At 50.0% G+C, this 18,160-nt stretch overlaps 2 non-coding genes across 2 annotated transcripts; both read right to left on the reverse strand.

The window, feature by feature from the left end:
- Positions 1 to 1,291: 1,291 nt before the first annotated feature.
- On the reverse strand, positions 1,292 to 1,363 carry TRNAQ-CUG (transfer RNA glutamine (anticodon CUG)). The gene has a single exon. It is a non-coding gene; the product is annotated as a tRNA-Gln (tRNA).
- Positions 1,364 to 9,790: 8,427 nt separating this feature from the next.
- TRNAS-GCU (transfer RNA serine (anticodon GCU)) lies at positions 9,791 to 9,872 on the reverse strand. Its single transcript has one exon. It is a non-coding gene; the product is annotated as a tRNA-Ser (tRNA).
- Between the last annotated feature and the right edge of the window lie 8,288 nt (positions 9,873 to 18,160).

The raw sequence follows: 18,160 nt of genomic DNA on the forward strand, positions 1-18,160 counted from the left end.
TCAGTGAAACCGGGCATTCCCTATACGCCCCCCAGCCAGGGAGCTGTGCACCCCCCCCCCGAATTTCCCCAACACCCCCCCCCCAGTGCTCAAGTAGTTACATGCAGCGATGCCAATGTTGTCACTGGTTGCAAATTTGAATGGAAATTGAAACGTTAACACTCACTTTAAAAGCAGATACAACGTATGAAAAATACTTGTACCTGAGAAAGTAAAATAGGTTTGAAAAGTCTGGACAAAGCCGGGTTTCCTCACCCAGCTGTTGTGTTTGCTGACAAGGTCGGTGCATTGGCTTCGGCAATGTTGGCCAACCTTAGAATTTCAAATGATGATTTGTAAGCGAGGTGTGAATGAGCTCTCCCCTGGCAGCTAGTGATGACCAGAGTTGGGAGGAGGCTTTGGGACCAGACTGCATTTACATGAACTTACCTACTCTGCTGAGGTACACAGCAGACAGAGCTGGGCTGCCTCTGCTCCAGGTGCCCGGAGGAGGGAAGGTGTGAAGGGCTCCAGCCTGGGACTCTCCCTCCTTCCTGCCAAGCCCTGACTATTAATCTCAGCCCTGGCATTCCTTCCTTCAAGTGCCATGTGAGCCCAAGGAAAAGTGTGGTAGGCAGCACAAGGGCCAAACTTGTGAGCATGAGGTGAAGCAGCAAGAATCCCAACCATCAGAGTAGCAAGTTCTAGAGCCCTAACCCCTTGTGGCCATCCCAGCCAAAGACCTGGCTCTAGGAGGTCTGAGTCACCCAGCAGGAGGGGAAAGATTCACTCTTATACAGCTGGAGACAGGGAAATTCCAATGGATGAGGGAGACTGCGGGAACTATGAGATAGCTACCCACAGTGCAACACTCCGGAAGTCAACGCTAGCCTCGGTACATGGACACACACCGCCAAATTATTGTGCTTTGTGTGGCCGCGTGCACTCGACTTTATACAATCTGTTTTACAAAACCGGGTAATGTAAAATCGGAATAATCCCATAGTGTAGACCTACCCTGAGACTCTTCCTCCCTCCTGCCAAGCCCTGACTATTAAACCCAGCCCTGGCACTCCTTCCTTCAAGCGCCATGTGGGCCAGAGGAAAAGTGTAATAGGAAGCACAAGGGCCAAACTTGTGAACATCAGGAATTCCAACCATCAGAGTAGCAAGTTCTAGAGCCCTAACCCCTTGTGGCCATCCCAGCCAAAAGCCTCGCTCTAGGAGGTGCGAGTCACCCAGCAGGAGGGAAGAGATTTGCTCTTACACAGCCAGAGACGTTGAGCACTGTGAGCTCTGGGGCTTTACCACAAGGTCCCACTGAGATTTGAACTCAGATTGCAGGATTCAGAGTCCTGAGTGCTGCCCATTACACCATGGGACCAGCTTAGGCTGATTTCTCTGCACATTGGTGACCCTCATGGGGCTGGCTTGTGTAAGGGGGCTCTTGACCCTTTACTAAAACTTAGTGTGTGTGTGTTTGAGGGGCAGGGGATTGGTTGGCTAGTTCCCAGCACGAATAGAAGGGGGAAGGGCCAATGGGAAATCAGGACCTTGAGACTGACAGTCCCCAGGGACAATGGGGAGAGGCCAAAGCTCCAAGTTAGCCGCACTGACAGGCCAGGCAGTGTAATGAGAGAGTCACCAGGCCAGGGGGTCCCATCCTCCATGTGAGCTGGAACTGCCTGGGCCAGAGTGGGGCAGAGCCAAGGAGAGAGCAGGAGCCAGAGAAGAGCCGGGGAGCAGAGCTGCACAGGTGTAGTGCCAGAACCTGCTCCCTGTAGGACTTTGCTACCTGTAGCAGTTACTGATACCTGAGATTGTTCTTATTTGCTAACTTGTCCTAATTGGCTAAAACTTGACAGTGGTTTCTCTAGCAAAGGCCAGTCCCTGGCCCCTTGGACCAGACATCCTCATTCACATCAGGCTAGGGGGACGAGATGTCAAAGATGAAATATCGGGACATGGGGGGCGGAGCAAAAAAAAAGCCCGAGGGCCCCCCTGCCACCAAGCAGCAGTGGCACTGCCCTGTCTCCACCCAACTCTTGGCTCTAACCCCTATACACCCCCAACTCCCCCATCCCCTCGCTCCTGGGCCCAACCTGGGCTCCTAGCTCTGCAGACGAGCTGGACTTCAGGCCCCTCCTGCAGATCCCGGGCAAGGGGCGAACCAGGCAGCCGGGCCCGGCCCCTCCCGGCAGGAGCGTGTCCGCCCCATGTGTGTCTCCGCCCCCCGCCCACCTGGGCCCTGCCTGCTCCGTACTTCCCCCAGCCCCACTGCGCTGCCCCGCAGGCTGCAGGACTGGAGCAGCCTCCGCGCTGCGCTTCCGGCCATGGCCATGACCCGTGTGCAAACCTGGAAGGGAGGAGGAATGCCGCATGCTTGGGGAAGAGGCAGGGCCAGGGTGAGGATTTGGGGAGGGATCCAATGGGGGCAGTGAGGGGGTGGGGCTGGGGGCAAGGTCAGGGCCGGGATTTGGGGAGAGATCCAGTGGGGGAAGGAGGGGGTGGATTCGGGGAGGCGAGTGTCCCTCCAGGCTCTCCCTGTGTGCCGGACAAGAGGGCAAAATTGTTTGTTTGTCCAGTATCCCAACCAAACATCTGTCAGGACACGGGACAAACAAGCAAATATCGGGACAGTCCCGATAAAATCGGGACGTCTGGTCATCCTACATCAGGTTTCAAGTTGAGAATCATTTCCCAAATCCCCCCTGTGCTTTAGGAGCCAGGTTTGCAGTGGGAATTCTGTAGTTCAGATGACTTAACACCTGGTCATTGTGATTCTTTACCAGTTTCTCTGGCAGTGGGGCAGTTTTGTGCTAACAACTGTGATGACAGAGAGGTTAAGGCATTGGAGTTGAAATCCAATAGGGATCCCCCTGTATCCTGCAACAGAGTTTATGTAGTGTAGTGGTTATCATGTTTGCCTAACAAGCAAAAAGTCCCTAGTTCAAAACCAGGCAGAAACATGAGGGCTTAATTTTCCCAGCTCCTGCTGTTGTAGGAGCAGTAGTGATTTCTATGCTCAAAAGGTCTGTTATACTTCCCCTGCTCCCACTTTTGTCTCCTCTCCCTCTCTGAATGCCTGTGAAGTGGCTTTTCCCCAGGTGGCGCTTACCCCGGGCAGTGCAGCTCCCAAAGTGACTGGTACACACAACCCTGTGTCAGCAGCTCCTAGGTGAGCTGTGCCAGGGGGTCTCCGTGCGCCGCTGCCTGCAGGCACCGCCCCCAGAGCTCCCATTGGCTGCACTTCCTGGCCAATGGGAGCTGTGGAGTCGGTACTCAGGGCAGAGGCAGTGAATGGAGACACTCTTCCTGCCCCAGGGAATACTGGGACATGCTGGCCATTTCTGGGAGTGGCATGGAGAGACAGAGGCAGAGGGGGCAGGGAGCCATCTTAGTGCTGTTGGCACATCTCTGCACACCCATTGGGGGAGGGGAGCAGAGGGTGTCCAAGCGCTGCCTGGGATAGGGGCAGAGCACAGAGCTGCCTCCCCTCCCGGGTCTATTACAGGAGGGGAGGGGGGTCTTTTGGCCTGTGAGGTGCAGCAGGTTGGACTCGATGATCACATTGGTCCCTTCTGAACTTAAAGGCTCTGAGTCTAAAAGGGAGAGGGAAGTAAAGGAAATTTCTTTTAAAAAGTAAACCAAACATTGTAATACCAGGATAACTCCAACAGCTCATTGTATAGTCCCACCCCTTTCTTCCTCTACTGTGTTGAATGACCTGCAGGACATTGATTCTCTCATTCCATTGCTAAACTGATACAATGGGACTGAAATTAAATCACTTCCCAGCAGAGAAAGTATCACATCACTGCATTGGCTGGGAATTGAACCCAAATCAACTGCTTACAAGGCACCACTATACCACCAATGCATCTGACAAAGGTACTACTTATGCTTGCCCAATGAGGCTAGACCAGTATTGAGGAGACTTTCTGCCTGTTAAAATGTACTGGATTCTCATCAGTAAAAAAAACCACCTCCATCTTCACTTGGGTTTGAACCATCAGCCTTTCAACTAGCTACCAAAGTTGTTAATCACAGAGTATGTCTACACTAGGAGATTATTCCAATTTTACAGAAACCAGTTTTTGGAAGAAGATTGTATAAAGTTGAGTGCACGCTGCCCCACTAAGCACATTAATTCGGCGGTGTGTGTCCATGTATCGAGGCTACTGTCGATTTTCGGAGCGTTGCACTGTGGGTAGCTATCCCATAGCTATCCCATAGTTCCCGCAGTCTCCTCCATCCATTGGAATTCTGGGTTGAGATCCCAGTGCCTGATGGGGCAAAAACAGTGTTGTGGGTGATTCTGGGTCAATGTCATCACTTTGTGAAAGCAACGGCAAACAATCAATTCGCGTCCTTTTCCCTGGATTGCCCGGGTAGATGCCATAGTACGGCAACCATGGAGCCCGTTCACCTTTTTTTCACTGTCACCGTATGTCTACTGGATGTGCTGACAGACGCGGTACTGCAGTGCTACACAGCAGCATCCCCTTGACTTTTGCAAGTTAGTGAAGATGGTTACCAGCCCTACTGTCCCGTCTGCTGCTTCGCAAGTTGACAATGACAGTTACCAGTTACACTGTACCGTCTGCTGCTGTCATGGGTGCTCCTGGCCGGCCTCGGTGAGGTCAGCTGGGGGCGTATGGACAAAAATGGGAATGACTCCCTAGGTCATTCCCTTCTTTGAGTTTTGTCTAAAGGGAGAGTCAGTCCTGGCTAGAGTATCAGGCAAGCCTACTAAAGAACCAGAGAGGCAAACGGCCGCTCCGGGTCAGAGCCCCAGACATCCTGCAGAAATGATGAGCTGCATGCCATTCTAGGGGGTGCCCCTGCAACAACCCCACCCGTTGCTTCCCTCCTCCCCCACCCCTCCTGGGCTACCGTGGCAGTGTCCCCCCATCTGTGTGATGAAGTAATAAAGAATGCAGGAATTTGAAACAACACTGACTTTATTGCCTCTGCAAGCAGAGCTCAAAGGGGGGAGGGGAGGGCAGCCTGCAGCTGCTATGATATTCCAGGCAGGACTGAATCTCCATTAGACAAAGCTTAAAGGAGAGAATGACCTTGGAGTCATTCCCATCATTGCCCAGGCACCCCCAGCCGACCTCACCGAGGCCAGCCAGGAGCACTCACAGGATTACGATGACAGATTCTAGCCCTACTGTACCATCTGCCGTCCGCAAGGGAAGGGAAGGGGATGCTGCTGGGTAGTGCTGCAGCACCATGTCTGACAGCAGCATCCAGTAGACATACAGTGACATTGAAAAAAGGTGAGAAACTATTTTTTTCCCTTTGCTTTCATGGTGGGTGATGACATATACCCTGAAGAACCTGTGACAATGTTTCTGACCCTTCAGGCTTTGGGAACTCAGCCAAGAATTCAAATGTTCTTTGGAGAGTGCGGAAACTGTGGGATACCTATAGTCGTCAGTCACCCCTCTTTCCATGACCGTCCATTTCATTCTTTGGCTTTCTGGTATGCTTGTCTCAGCTCCTTAAGTTTCAGCACTGTGTTGAGTCCCTGTTGTGGTCTCTGTCCATCATAGCCTTGGAGATTTTTTTCAAATGCTTTGACATTTCGTCTTTTGGAACGGAGTTCTGATAGAAGAGTTTCATCTCCCCATACAGAGATCAGATCCAGTATCTCCCATATGGTCCACGCTGGAGCTCTTTTTTGATACTGGGACTGCATGGTCACCTGTGCTGATCGGCGCTCCACACTGGGCAAACAGGAAATGAAATTCAAAAGTTCACGGAGTTTTTCCTGTGTACCTGGCCAGTGCATCTGAGTTCGGATTGCTGTCCAGAGTGGTCACAATGGTGCACTGTGGGATAGCGCCTGGAGGCCAATTCCGTTGAATTGCAGCCACATTAACCCTAATCTGACATGGCAATACTGATTTCAGCGCTACTCAACTCATCGGGGAGGATTACAGATATCGGTATTAAGAGCCCTTTATATAGACATAAAGGGCTTCGTTGTGTGAACGGGTGCAGGGTTAATGCAGTTTAATGCTGCTAAATTCGATATAAACTCATAGTGTTGACCAGGCCAGAGAGAGCAGCAGGTTTTCCCTACAGTATCGCACTCTTGTTTTCTTGACTAGTTTCTCCTCTGCATCAAGTTGCTCTTTTCTTTTGTGAGCCTGGCTAACTCAGTTGGTAGACCAACGGATTTTTAATCTGAGGGTCCAGGTTTCAAGTCCCTGGTCAAGTGATCAACAACTCACCAAGATTTTAAACTATCTTGCTGGAGTCCTCCTTGATCTTACTTTTTCTCTTCAGGATTTTCCCTTTCCTCAGAAGGACCTTTTTGTCTGTGGGTTTGAAGGGGCAACTTCCTGACAGCCCCTTTGTCCTTGCAGTCTGGAGGAATCCTCTGGATATATAGTATGTTCCTTCCCTGCACACACACCTACACACACAGAATATCCCTAAGGAATTAGAATCACCTGCTGCCTTCCCCTGTCCTGCTGGATCCCCAAATGATGATGCTCTTCAGCCTAAACCCATGTCCCCTCTTTTTCCAGTGCCCCTCAATCCCAACCCACAGGCCCATCCTCCTCATGCTGCTCCTCAATCCCAACCCACAGGCCTCTCCTCCTCACTCTGCTCCTCTATCCTAACCCACAGCTCCCTCTTTCCCTCCAGCAGCAGGTGCTTCAGACCCCCTCAGGAAGATTTTCTTGCAAGGTTTTGTGTATGAATCTACATGTGGATTTTACAGTATGTTGGAAATATGTTGGGCTGTTTGCCAAAATGATCACTTTTGGCTGGTGTTGGATTCCCAGTCTCCATGTTATAGGGGCAGGAGAAATAAAGGGCTGTTATCCTTATTGTGTGAATGGAGGGCAGCACAACTGTGCTCGGCAGACCCCGAATGAGGGACTCACCCTCAATTCAATAGCACTTGCTAGGCAGGGAACATGGGTTCCAAAGCCAAGTGAGCTAGGGCCTGGGTCCCAATGCTAAAATTTAGGTGTTAGACCAACTTTAGGACAGGGTGGTAGTGGAGGGATGAGTGAGTCCCTAGGCAACATAGTGAGTACGGTGCCTTCTTATTTTCCCCCTTTTCCACCCAGGATGGCAGATGAACTCTACAGAGGCACCTCTGGGCTTGCACTGACTAAGGACAACAGCTGTGAGTGGGGTGCAGAGAGGAGATGGTTCATGTTAAATGACTTTTGGTTGCTGGACTTACGAACTGTAGGGAGAAGGACACTGCCCAGCTTATTTGTGGGTGGGTCTTTTCCTCATAGTTTAGGTTTATGTGTTGGGGCTGCTGACATGACTTCTGCTAACCCTGGGCTTGCATTGCAATGTAGACATACCCTGAGAGGGCATCTATACTGTGATAAAAGCCCTGTGGCCTGGCTGGCCTGGATCATCTGACTTAGACTCCTGGGGTTGTGAGGCTAAAAACTGCAGTGTAGACATTTGGGCTCAGACTGGAGCCCAGGCTCGGAGACCCTCACCCCTCCTGGGGTCTCGGAGGCTGGGCTCAAGCCCAAGTGTCTACACTGTAATTTTATTACCCTTCAGCACAAGCCCCACAAGCCTGAATCAACTGACCCAGGGTTTGAGAATAGTGACTTGGGTGTGTTTATGACAGTGTAGACATAATACTACGCTATGTCCACGCTGCAATGAAACACCCAAGGCTGCCCCGTGCCAGCTCAGGTTCCTGAGGCTTTCAGTGTGTGGTGGTAAATTTGCAGTGTAGATGTCTCAGCTCAGGCTCAATACTGGGCTCTGGGCCCCCTCAAAGTTGAGAGGGAGTTTAGCAAGCAAAAAAGGCAAAACCGCAGTGAAGTATTACCCTGGACTCAATGGCATTTCTCCATTGGTGTGTCTGCTTTGGGGCAGGGACAATAGCACATCCTGCTGCATTCGTTATTTCATAGGGTGGATTAGGATTTTCATTCTCAAACACTGGGCACAAAGCAGGACTCAACCCTCGGCATAAACTAGGTGAGCTGCCCACAGATTCTGGCAGCCACAATGAGCATTTGGTGTGAGAGCCCAGACCTGCCCCTATCCCAGAGGGAGGGGGTCATCCATGAGGGGACTGGACCACTGACCTACCAGCTCCTAACTCCCAAACGTTCAATAACTTTGTTATCAGTGCCTGTGAGTGTAATTTAAACCATAAGAAAACCCACACTGGGCTAGACCAAAGGTCCTTCTGACAGCAGCCAAGAGCAGGTGCCCCAAAAGCCACTCAACAGGGCACCACTGGGAGTTATTATCCCTGCCCCAAAGCAGACGGACCAATGGAGAACTGCCATGAGTCCAGGGTAATACTTCACTGCGGTTTTACCATTTCCACTTGCTAAACTCCCTCCCAACCTTCTGGGCTCCTAGAGCAGGGTACTGAGCCTGAGCTGAGACACGTACACTGCAACTTTACAGCCCAAGCCACGTGACCCTGATTAATCTGACACAAGCCTGCCCTGGGTGTTTCATTGCTCTGTAGACCTACCCTAATGTTATGTCTACACTGTGATTAAAACACCCAGGGCACCTGTCTCAAAGCCCAGCCAGCTGACTCAGGGTTATGGGACTTGGGCTGCAAGACTATAAAATTACAGTGCAGACATATGGGCTTGAGCCCAACCTCTGAGACCCCACAAGGGGTGAGGGTTTCTGAACCCAGGCTTCAGTGTGAACACAAATATCTGCACCACAGTTTTTAGCCCCTCAGCTTTAGCTCCATGAGCCCAAGTCAGATGACCCAGGCCAGTTCTGCTGCCACCTTTATCCCAGGAGAGATGGACTCTAAGGGGGGTACGTTCCCATTGCAGTGTAAGCCCAGGTGTGGCACGCTGTGCTCAAAGCAGCACCCTGGAAGCCCCATATTCACCACGCTCTTATAGCGATGATACGTTTTGAACAAAGTCCACCTGGTGAGGTATCATTTTAAAAGCTTGAACTGTTCATCTGTTGAACATTAATGTCGTCTTGCATTCTATGTGCTCACATTAGTTTGGGAAGTTATGAAGTTTGCTCTGTGTGTGTTACAGAAATATGTTATGAGGTTGGGATATGCCCCCCACCAGCCTTTCACGTGAAAAAATGGAGGAGCCAGACTCACTGCTGGCCCATTAAAGGTAGCTACACTCCCAAGGACTATCCCAGGAACCATGTACAATGCAGACTTCGCTGAGATGACACAGCAACGATGGGCACTGCTTGACTCACATCATAGCAAAGGAGCTTTCTAGAAAGTTAGAAGAAACTATGAAAGAGGGGTAGAGACATCATGACTTGGCATCTCTGCCCCACAACTCAACAGCTGGAAACACACCTGAAGGATAAAACTGATTCAGAAATCAGAAGATAATAATAATAATACATTCGAACCAAAGTCCCCAAATAGCTAGTACTGGTTTTTCAGCAGAAAATTTTCAGTTTGGGGAATTTTGTTTTCCTAGTCAGACCTTGCCAAGGGAAGCAGGGAGAAAATGTTTGAGTTGCCTTCTTCAGAACAGCGTGGCCTAGACACTCTAGCTGTGGGTCACTGTCGTGGCCTTGCTGAGAACTGGGGTATTTTAGTAATTTGGGGGTGGTCCCAGGGTGTTTGGGGGAGATTATGAGTCTGTTACCTTTTGAGATAAAAACTAAGACATACAGGACTAGAGAAATTTTTTTTAGAAATCTGAGATTTAGACATTTTATTTAAAGCAAGGGGGTTTCTGAGCAGGTTTTTGTCTGCTGGAAGCAACATTGTTTGATCTGTCATTGTACCAAAGGGGAGATGGTTGTCTATAAAGGAGGGGTGAAGACTAAATGCCTCTGATGAGGATGGGAGTTGGACCCATGCATGCAGAGCACAATGGATTAGCAGTCCATCACCTTAACCACTCAGCCACCTCATCTCAGCTGTTAGGAAACAGATGGGAGGAGAAATCTAAGGCCAGCAGAGATAGGGACACTAAGGTGTTTTTAAATAGTAAGTGGAAGCAAGGGCTGAATGAGCTCCCCTCTCACATCTAGTGACCAGCTGTGGGAAAAACTTCAGGAACAGACCGTGTTTGCATGGACACCACTGCTCTGCCTAGGTATGCAGCATGATGGGACCGCTTCCCCAAAATGACCAGTTCTGGCTGGTGGCAGGTTACAAATCACTTTACCACTGAGTGGTATGAAATGTTATTCTCCTTCCTGCATGAGTGAAGGGCAGCCGAACATACCTAGTCCGTCCTGATGGAGGGGTAGGTGGGTGAGGAATAGCTTTTATTGGACTGCATAGAAGTGATTGAGGACGTCACTCTAAACCAATGGTCCCCAAACATTTCACACTGTGCCCTCTTATCCATGGCTAAGGCCCCTCCGGAAGCTGCAGTCAAGAACCAGGGCTGGAAGTGGGGCTGTGGCTTGCTGGGGAGAGAGGTGCAGACACAGGTAAGGGGGTCGTGGCTGGGCCAGGGGCTCAGGCTGAGGGTAGGGTAGGCAAAGAGCTGGGACAGAGTGGGGCTGAGTGGTGCTCCCTCCCTGCCTTCCATGGGGGCTGGCTCAACCCTGAGGTGCCTCCATGAACGTTCCTCTGTGCCCCCCTAGGAGGCATGCCCCACATTTTGGGAATCACTGCCCTAAACTGACCTCTAGTCACTAAGCAGGGGCTAGTGATGCCAAAGCCCAGGAACAGGGAGCTTTGCCAGAGTGGCACCTGCAGGTCACATGCTGGGGGGCTGAAACAGGCTCAGTGCTCTGGAACAGCTCTGAACCAAACTCAGGCAGAGTCCTCATCAGTGTGACAACGCCCAGGGGACGCTTTCACTGGGGGAAACCTCCTTGCCTTCAGCACGTCCTGGGACTGACCTTGGACCTTTCAGCACCCCTGTGCCCTGCCAGGAGCTTCCTGTAGTGAGTCTCCTTAGCAGGACACCTGGGAAAGCCTTACACACACCCCCAAAGGAGTCATGCACCCCCAATTTCCACAATCACCAGTGACTCTCAGCCAGCGTTGTAAAACAGAAGGTTTATTAGTGCTCTGGAATACAGCCTGGGAAAGCTCTTTGTTAGCACAGGAAGTAGGAAGATTCAGCAAAATCCATCTTCATGAGACCCAAAACTCAGAGCCTGGGCTCTCCCCTTGAGTCCCAAAACCAGCAGACTCCTTGCTTCCAATGACCCAGCTCAGCCAGGCCCTTTTGTCCCTCTTCTGTCCTTTGTTCTGTTTCCCTGGCAACATGGTCACCTGGCCTCCACCTCTTTCTTTGTTCTCTGAAGGACGTAAATCACACCGTGTAGAGGTCAAGCAGAGGAGTTTATTGCACACAGCACTGGCGGAGTGTCACCTTGCTTATTAGGCTCAGAGGCACTGTCAATCAATTGATTATAACAGAATATATAGATTTTCCATGGGCGGGGGAAAGTGACAGGGTAGGCAGTTCCGCACCCCAGCTTAGGTTTTGCAGAAAGACAAGATAAGCACATTAGCCAATGGTTAACAGGTTATATAATGTCTCCGCCCATGGTCTCATGTTAGCAAGTTAACATTTAATGAATACTTTGATAAAATGTTATTAGTATAAAATATCTATGTTGAATTCTGATTTGGGGTCCATCAGAATGGAGCAACTCCTTTGATTGTCCAACAAGTACATTACTAGGGGTTAAAGCAAAGAACCAGTGAAAGTATATGACAATAAAGATTGTTTTCTGTGTGTCTTAAGACAAGCATTGGTTCCTGGGAAGGGAGGTGGAAGGATGCCATATCTTATACTGACATATGCCAACTTTTCATAATCTCAAGGTTGGATCTGTGGGAGGAATATCTCCCTACAGAGGAGACTAACACAATAGGAAAAGGGATTCTTTGCTCAATCTGTAACTCTGAATAAGACACAATTCTTTAGTTCTTAGCTCCAACACCTGGCAATTTGCTGACCAGGCCTATCTTAGCATGCAAGGCTTTCTGTTTTCCCCAGCTTTCTCTTAGCTGATCACGATTTCCTAGGCCTCTGGTCCCTTGACCATACTCTGAACTTTGGGTCTGGAAAAGAGCTGGAACATTCCAAAAACCAGGTTGTTATATAAAATGCACATGGATTTGAACCCTTCACACCCAGTAATGGCAAAGTTCTTGGTTCAGGCTTGTAGCAGTCATGGAATAAACTGCAGGTTCAAATCAAGTCTCTAGAGTCCATCCACAGCTGGGATGGGTCATTCAGTCCTTTGTAGAGAGCTTCAGTTTGTAGCAAAGTTCCTCCAGAGGTATGAAGCAGGATTGAAAACAAGGTGGAGGAGAGGCATCAGCCTTTTATTGTCTCTTGCCATGTGGTCTTTGCTTTCTTTGTCCCAAGGACACTGTATATAGCATGTGACATAGAAAAACCTTAGAGTTCTGTCCATAGGCAGGTCCCTGCATACCTTGCTGAGTCACAAGGCATATCTACCTTCTCTCAATGGATCGATTGTATAGCTGATGGTCCTTAATGGGCTATCAAGCAGGCTAGGCAGAACTGACACCAACTTGTCTGGAGTGTTCCCTGGAAGCAGAGCACAAGTTTGAAATATGGGCAGCATAGAGCCAATATTCATGACATCAACTACAAAAATGATACACATCTAGAGACAGCATAATTCTAATTATCCAATCATTACCTCTCCACAGACCCCTTACACGACAATCTTTCTACAATATTGGCTGCAAATATAGAACAGTGGTCGCAATGGTGATCTATACAGTTACAGATTATGTCAATAACATCACAGGAGGTGACACGGCATCAGTGAAACTGATACTGGAATACCGCCTCCAGCTTTGGTGCCCTCATTTGAAAAAGATGTTGTGAAATTGGAGCAGCAAAGAGCCATCAAATGTGCTGAGGGCTGGAGAAAAATGCCTTCCAGTGACCTACTGAAAGAGCTCAACCTGTTTAGCTTATCAAAAGAAGATTGAAAGGTGACTTCACTGAAGTGTTGAAGGGCATTAATGGAGAGAAAATACTGGGTATTAAAGGGCTCTTTAATCTAGCAGAGAAAGGCATAACAAGACCCAATGGCTGGAAGGTGAAAAGAGACAAATTCATATTACAAATAAGGCACAAAAATTCAACAGCGAGGCTGTTTCGCCACAGGAACAAGCTACCAAGGAAAGTGGTGGATTCGCCATCTCCTGATGTCATTTAATGAAGACTAGATGCCTTTCTGGAATGTGTTTGCCCCAAAAGTAGCTATTGTGTCATATAGGAGGCCTGTGATATGCAGGGGATCAGATTAGATGCTCTAATGGTCTCTTCTGGACATAAAGTCGACTAATTTCTGAAAAACAGAGTGTAGTATTGGGAGCAGCATCTGATGTTTTCCTGTCTAGCTGGCTTGCTGCCTAGGACAAATGCTCCTTGAGTGGGGTGATCCACAGGGAGTAGTTCAAACCTCCAAAGTGCCTGGCCAGGGGCAGGACATTAGCACAGCAAGGGAGGGGTGTGGCAGTGACACACAAAGGCCTTTTGCAAGACCTCAGACTATTGGTCAAATGTGGTGGGGAGGTGGTGACCTCACAGAGAGATGCTGACATCAGTTTGGCAGGACAAGCCAGGGAAACCTCAGAGTCCCCTGTGGCTTTGCTTCAGCAAGTCTCCTTCTCCAGGTCTCTCTTTGAGGACTGAGAGAGTATTCGGGTTCACGGACGTGAGCAGCAGGCAGGGCGGGCTTTAGGCCGATTCAACCGATTCCCGGGCCCCACGCCTTAGGCTCCTTTAAAATTTTTTTTACTTACTGTCGGCTGAGGTCTGCTCTGGGGTTTTCCCTGGCCCTGCTGCCCTGATCAAAGCGGAGCTGGGAGCGTGGCTGCTCTGCAGCTCCACTCTCCCAGCTGGAGCCCCGGCCGGAGCGCAGCAAGCTGCCCCGCAGCCCCGGTTGGAGCTCCTGGCCCTTTAAATAGCCTCCAAAGCCGTGGGAAAGCGGGGGGCTCTGGGGCCTATTTAAAGGGCCAGGGCTCCAGCTGTTTCGGCCACCCCGTCCTTTAAATAGCCAGCCGGAGCCCCGCAGTCCCCATGTATTCTCCAGGGCTCCCGCGGCTATTTAAAAGGTCCAGGGCGGGGTAGAAGCAGGGGAGCTCTAGGCCCTTTAAATAACCCCCAGAGCCCTGGGGTAGCGGGAGGCTTGGGGGCTCTTTAAAGGGCCGGGGCTCCAGCTGCCTCTGCTGCACCCCCTGCCCTGCCCACACCAGCCCTGTCCCCCCTGCCCACAGCCAGCTCTGCACCCCATGCCCACAGGAAGCCCCTGCCAAACCTCCTGCCCTGTCTCCAGCCACCCCCTGCCACACACCCCTGTGGCCCTGCCCAAAGCCAGCCAGCCCTCCACACAGCCCTGCCCGCACCAGCCCTGCACACCCTGCCTGCCCTGCCCACACCCAGCCCCAAGCCCCCTGCCCTGTCTCCAGCCAACCCCGTTCCACTCCCCTGCCTGAAGCTAGCCAGTTAGCGCTCCTCTGTCTCCAGCCCTCCCAACCCCTGCTGCATCCCCCTGTGGCCCCGCCCCAAACCAGCCCACCCCACATCCCCCTGTCTCCAGCCAGCCCTGCACCCCTTGCCCTGCCTGCAGCTAGACCCTACCTCCAGTCAGCCCCTGCCCTACCTCCAACCAGCCCCATGTCCACTGCTGCCCTGCAGTTGCCAGGCCATAACCCTGCACACCTGCTTCAATGAGGGCGGAGGGAGCAGCTGGGACCCACACATGTGAAACGGCAGTCATTAATAAGCAATCAACAGTATATATGATGCAATGTAAATAATATATAATTGTATATGGAAAGTAAATAACACATGGAAGAAATGAAAGGTTTTTGTATTTTTTTAGTCATCCCTGCCAGGGCCCCACCGAAAATGTTCGAATTGGGCCCCACACTTCCTAAAGCCGGCCCTGGCACCAGGAGGAACCTCTTTTGAGTTTTCTCCTTCCTTTTTAGTGATTTTACTAGAAAACAGGCGTCCCTGTTTAGAAGGTAAGAGCCTCCTTGAGGGAAGGTGTTGCAGGCACAGACGGTGCCCAAGGCAAGCAACAGTGGTTCGTGCCCGGAGTGCTTAGCGCCAATTAACACACCAGGGTGGAGAAGCAAAACACAAGTTTATTTGAGATCTCAAAGCGGAGCTGGGAGACTTGGCACGCCTCAGATCCAGCCCATTTACTACAAGCAGTTTACCTTTTTTATACTTTACTTTTAGCTAAGCCCGTCCCTTTTTCCTCCCTCCCCTTTTCCCCCTTGTAGCAGTTACATTAAGCAGTTACACTAAACAGTTAATCAAGGCTGGAGACTACAAGTCTATCTTTTTCAGGGCCACTCCTTTGAATTACGACCTTGTCCTTTCTTCTTTGTGAACCGTTATCACCTCTCCCTCGACCAAAAGTATGCAGGCCTCATTAGTTCTGCCTTATACTGGTTTGAGCAGTATGGTAACTGATAACGGATGTTGCACCTGGCCTTTTCTATTTATTGGCCTGTTAGGTCAATTAGAGTTTAAACATGGAGGGACTTTTGCTCATCTGAGGCCTAAACAGGGAGATTCCATATCCTTATTGCCTTTTACCTTTTAAGTTACTTAGGGTTATGCTTTGTGACACCAACAATTCCCTCCTTTGAGAATACTCAACAAGCTTTTGGCTGAGTTTTCTCATACTCTGCGGACAAGATATGATTAAATGCCATGGAGCTGGGGTTATCAATAAGGGGGTACATCGGGAGTTCTGGGGTACGAGAGGCACAAAGCTTACGGAGGAGCATCTTAAAACAAGCAATCGGGATGAGGGTGACCAGGCACAGCATCACCCCTGTTTGGAGGAGCCGCATGAGGCCCCCTCCTCTTCCTCCTAGGTTGGGCAACCAACTCCAGAGGAAGTCAAAAGTGACAGGTTCCCTTTCTTGGGCCTTCCATTGCTTTAAAGCTTGTTCTGCTGACAGGATATGTTTGTTAATGTCCTGTGCATTTTCTGGAACATAAGTACAGCATTCATCTCCAATAAGGGCACACACTCTGCCCTGTGAAGCCAGAACATAATCTAGGGCCTGGCAGTTTTGCAGGGCCAGCAGTCGGAGCTGATAAAGCTCAGAGCTGATGCCTTTTTGTATAGCCAGGGTGTCATTAGCAAACTTGGTGAGGAACACAGAAAGCCTCCGGTAGAGTTGGGCCAGTCGTCCCACCCCATATAATGGAAGAAGGATCATACCAAGCCTGTCTCCCTCACTAATGGGCTCTGGGGTGGCGTACAGCGACCTACGCCGTCTGGGGAGGCCATATGGGGGTTGGGCCAGGACCCGCAACGGAGGGACAAGGAATCCCAGGTAACAGCTTCCATACCACCCATGAGGGAGCCATTTATAGGCATTCTGACCACATATGGGATAGAGCAGGCCATTGCCCAACAAGCCATTACATCCCTGAGCCATTTGTGCCGCCTCTGCAGGGGTCCAATATGCAATCCCTTCCCCAGAGTCCTGTCCGGAGCTGTTATAAACCGGAATGGACACGTTAGCTGTCGGGGTTAAATAATATTGACAGGTGCTATTACCTGCAAACCATGTGTGGTTGGCCGTCCTATTTTGCGCATGACAGAGGAGGCCAGAGAGAACGGCACGAAGCCTGATGGGCTTAGGGATAACAGCGCTGTTCCAGATGGGCATTCAAGGATAATTGGTGAGGCTAAACTGGGCTTCCTTGGAACAGTTTGCAGCTAGAGTGGGCCATCCAAGGGCAATTTTTGGGATGGGTGGGGGATATTGAGAGCCATTAAAGCTCTGCCATACCTGGCAAATATCTGACCAATTTTGGGGAACTGCCCTCCATGGCAATCCTGCTGCATGGTGCGGGATTTGGGAGCATATCCAGCAGTTAGAAAGGTTAAATTCTTGGGCAAAGGCAATTTTTAAGGCTTCATAGGTGTTTGTTTCCAGGTTAGTGAGATTTCCTTTCCACCCCGCATGGGCTGGGAGGGAAGCGGGGACTAACAAGAAAAGTGCCCCCATGGCAAAAAGTAACATTATGGCAGACTTTGGACCTGGATCCATACCGAGTAGGTGACCTTAGGGCCTAACAACTATAATTCCCCGAATATCCATAAAATAACAATCACTAACAGCAGACAAATTAAGAACAGGAGGGACCAGGCCAACAAGTTAGGCCGACCCTCTGAAAACAAACATAACCAGGTTTCAGGGTTTTCCCGGGGAAGGGAATTAGGGCGCCCAAAGGGGAAACACTGCATCTATTATTCCGTACCAGAAGGATGGAAATAATAGCGGGGCTGCCCACGAACCTGTACCCAGGTGGGACCCACAGGGGGTAAGCAGGGTGATAGGAACCCGTGAACCCTTTTGCTGGGGCCCCTGTATACTGTGTGTACCAATACGTGCACTGTCCACCGCTGGTGAAGAGAGCAATATTATGGTCGACAAATAGGAGGGATGTGAGACCACACTAAAGGGCTCCCACCCATATAAGGACCTAAGAGATTAAAGAGGGTGAGGCTTGGTCCTTATGTCTCTTAAACAACAGTTTAAGTCCCAGATCGTCACTGGCAGTCTCTGGTGCTGGCTGAACGGTACACTGCTCAGAAGCTGGCACTCTTTTCAGTCTCGAGTGGTGGATCCAGTTCTTATGTCCTGATAAAGAAAATAAACCCCAGGCCCTGGAGCCAGGTCTTGATTAAGCTAATAATTACATCAAGGCCATAGGCCTTAATCATACTAACATATAGTATACTAACATATAGAAAATAAGAAAATAATCATTACTAACATGCCTAAGGCTAACTCTTTGATTTTATTATACACAAACTATGAATAATGCTGCTAAAAAGAGGAAGTAACCAGCCCACCACTGCCGGAATGTACTAATAGCTTCTGGTTCATTATAGTTTATTAAGTTGCTTGTGCAAACATAAAATATAACTTATAATTATTTGACTAAAGGTACACCAATATGTATTTTTGGGTATGAGTTTCTTAAAAAGCTCAAGCAACGTGTAATAGCTTAACCGCAAGTAGGGGAAAACCAGGTGTCAAAGTTCTGACTATTACGAAACCTTTGTATGGGAAAGTAGGAAAGAACATTTTCCACGACAGTCCCTCAACCTTGGCCGCTGTGTGGGAGGTCAGCAGGACGGTGTGGGGTCCTTTCCACTTCTCTTGGAGAGGCTTGTCCTTCCAGGTACGAATGAGGAC

The sequence above is a fragment of the Gopherus flavomarginatus genome, chromosome 3, assembly GCF_025201925.1.
Source record: "Gopherus flavomarginatus isolate rGopFla2 chromosome 3, rGopFla2.mat.asm, whole genome shotgun sequence".
Classification (NCBI taxonomy): Eukaryota; Metazoa; Chordata; order Testudines; family Testudinidae; genus Gopherus; species Gopherus flavomarginatus.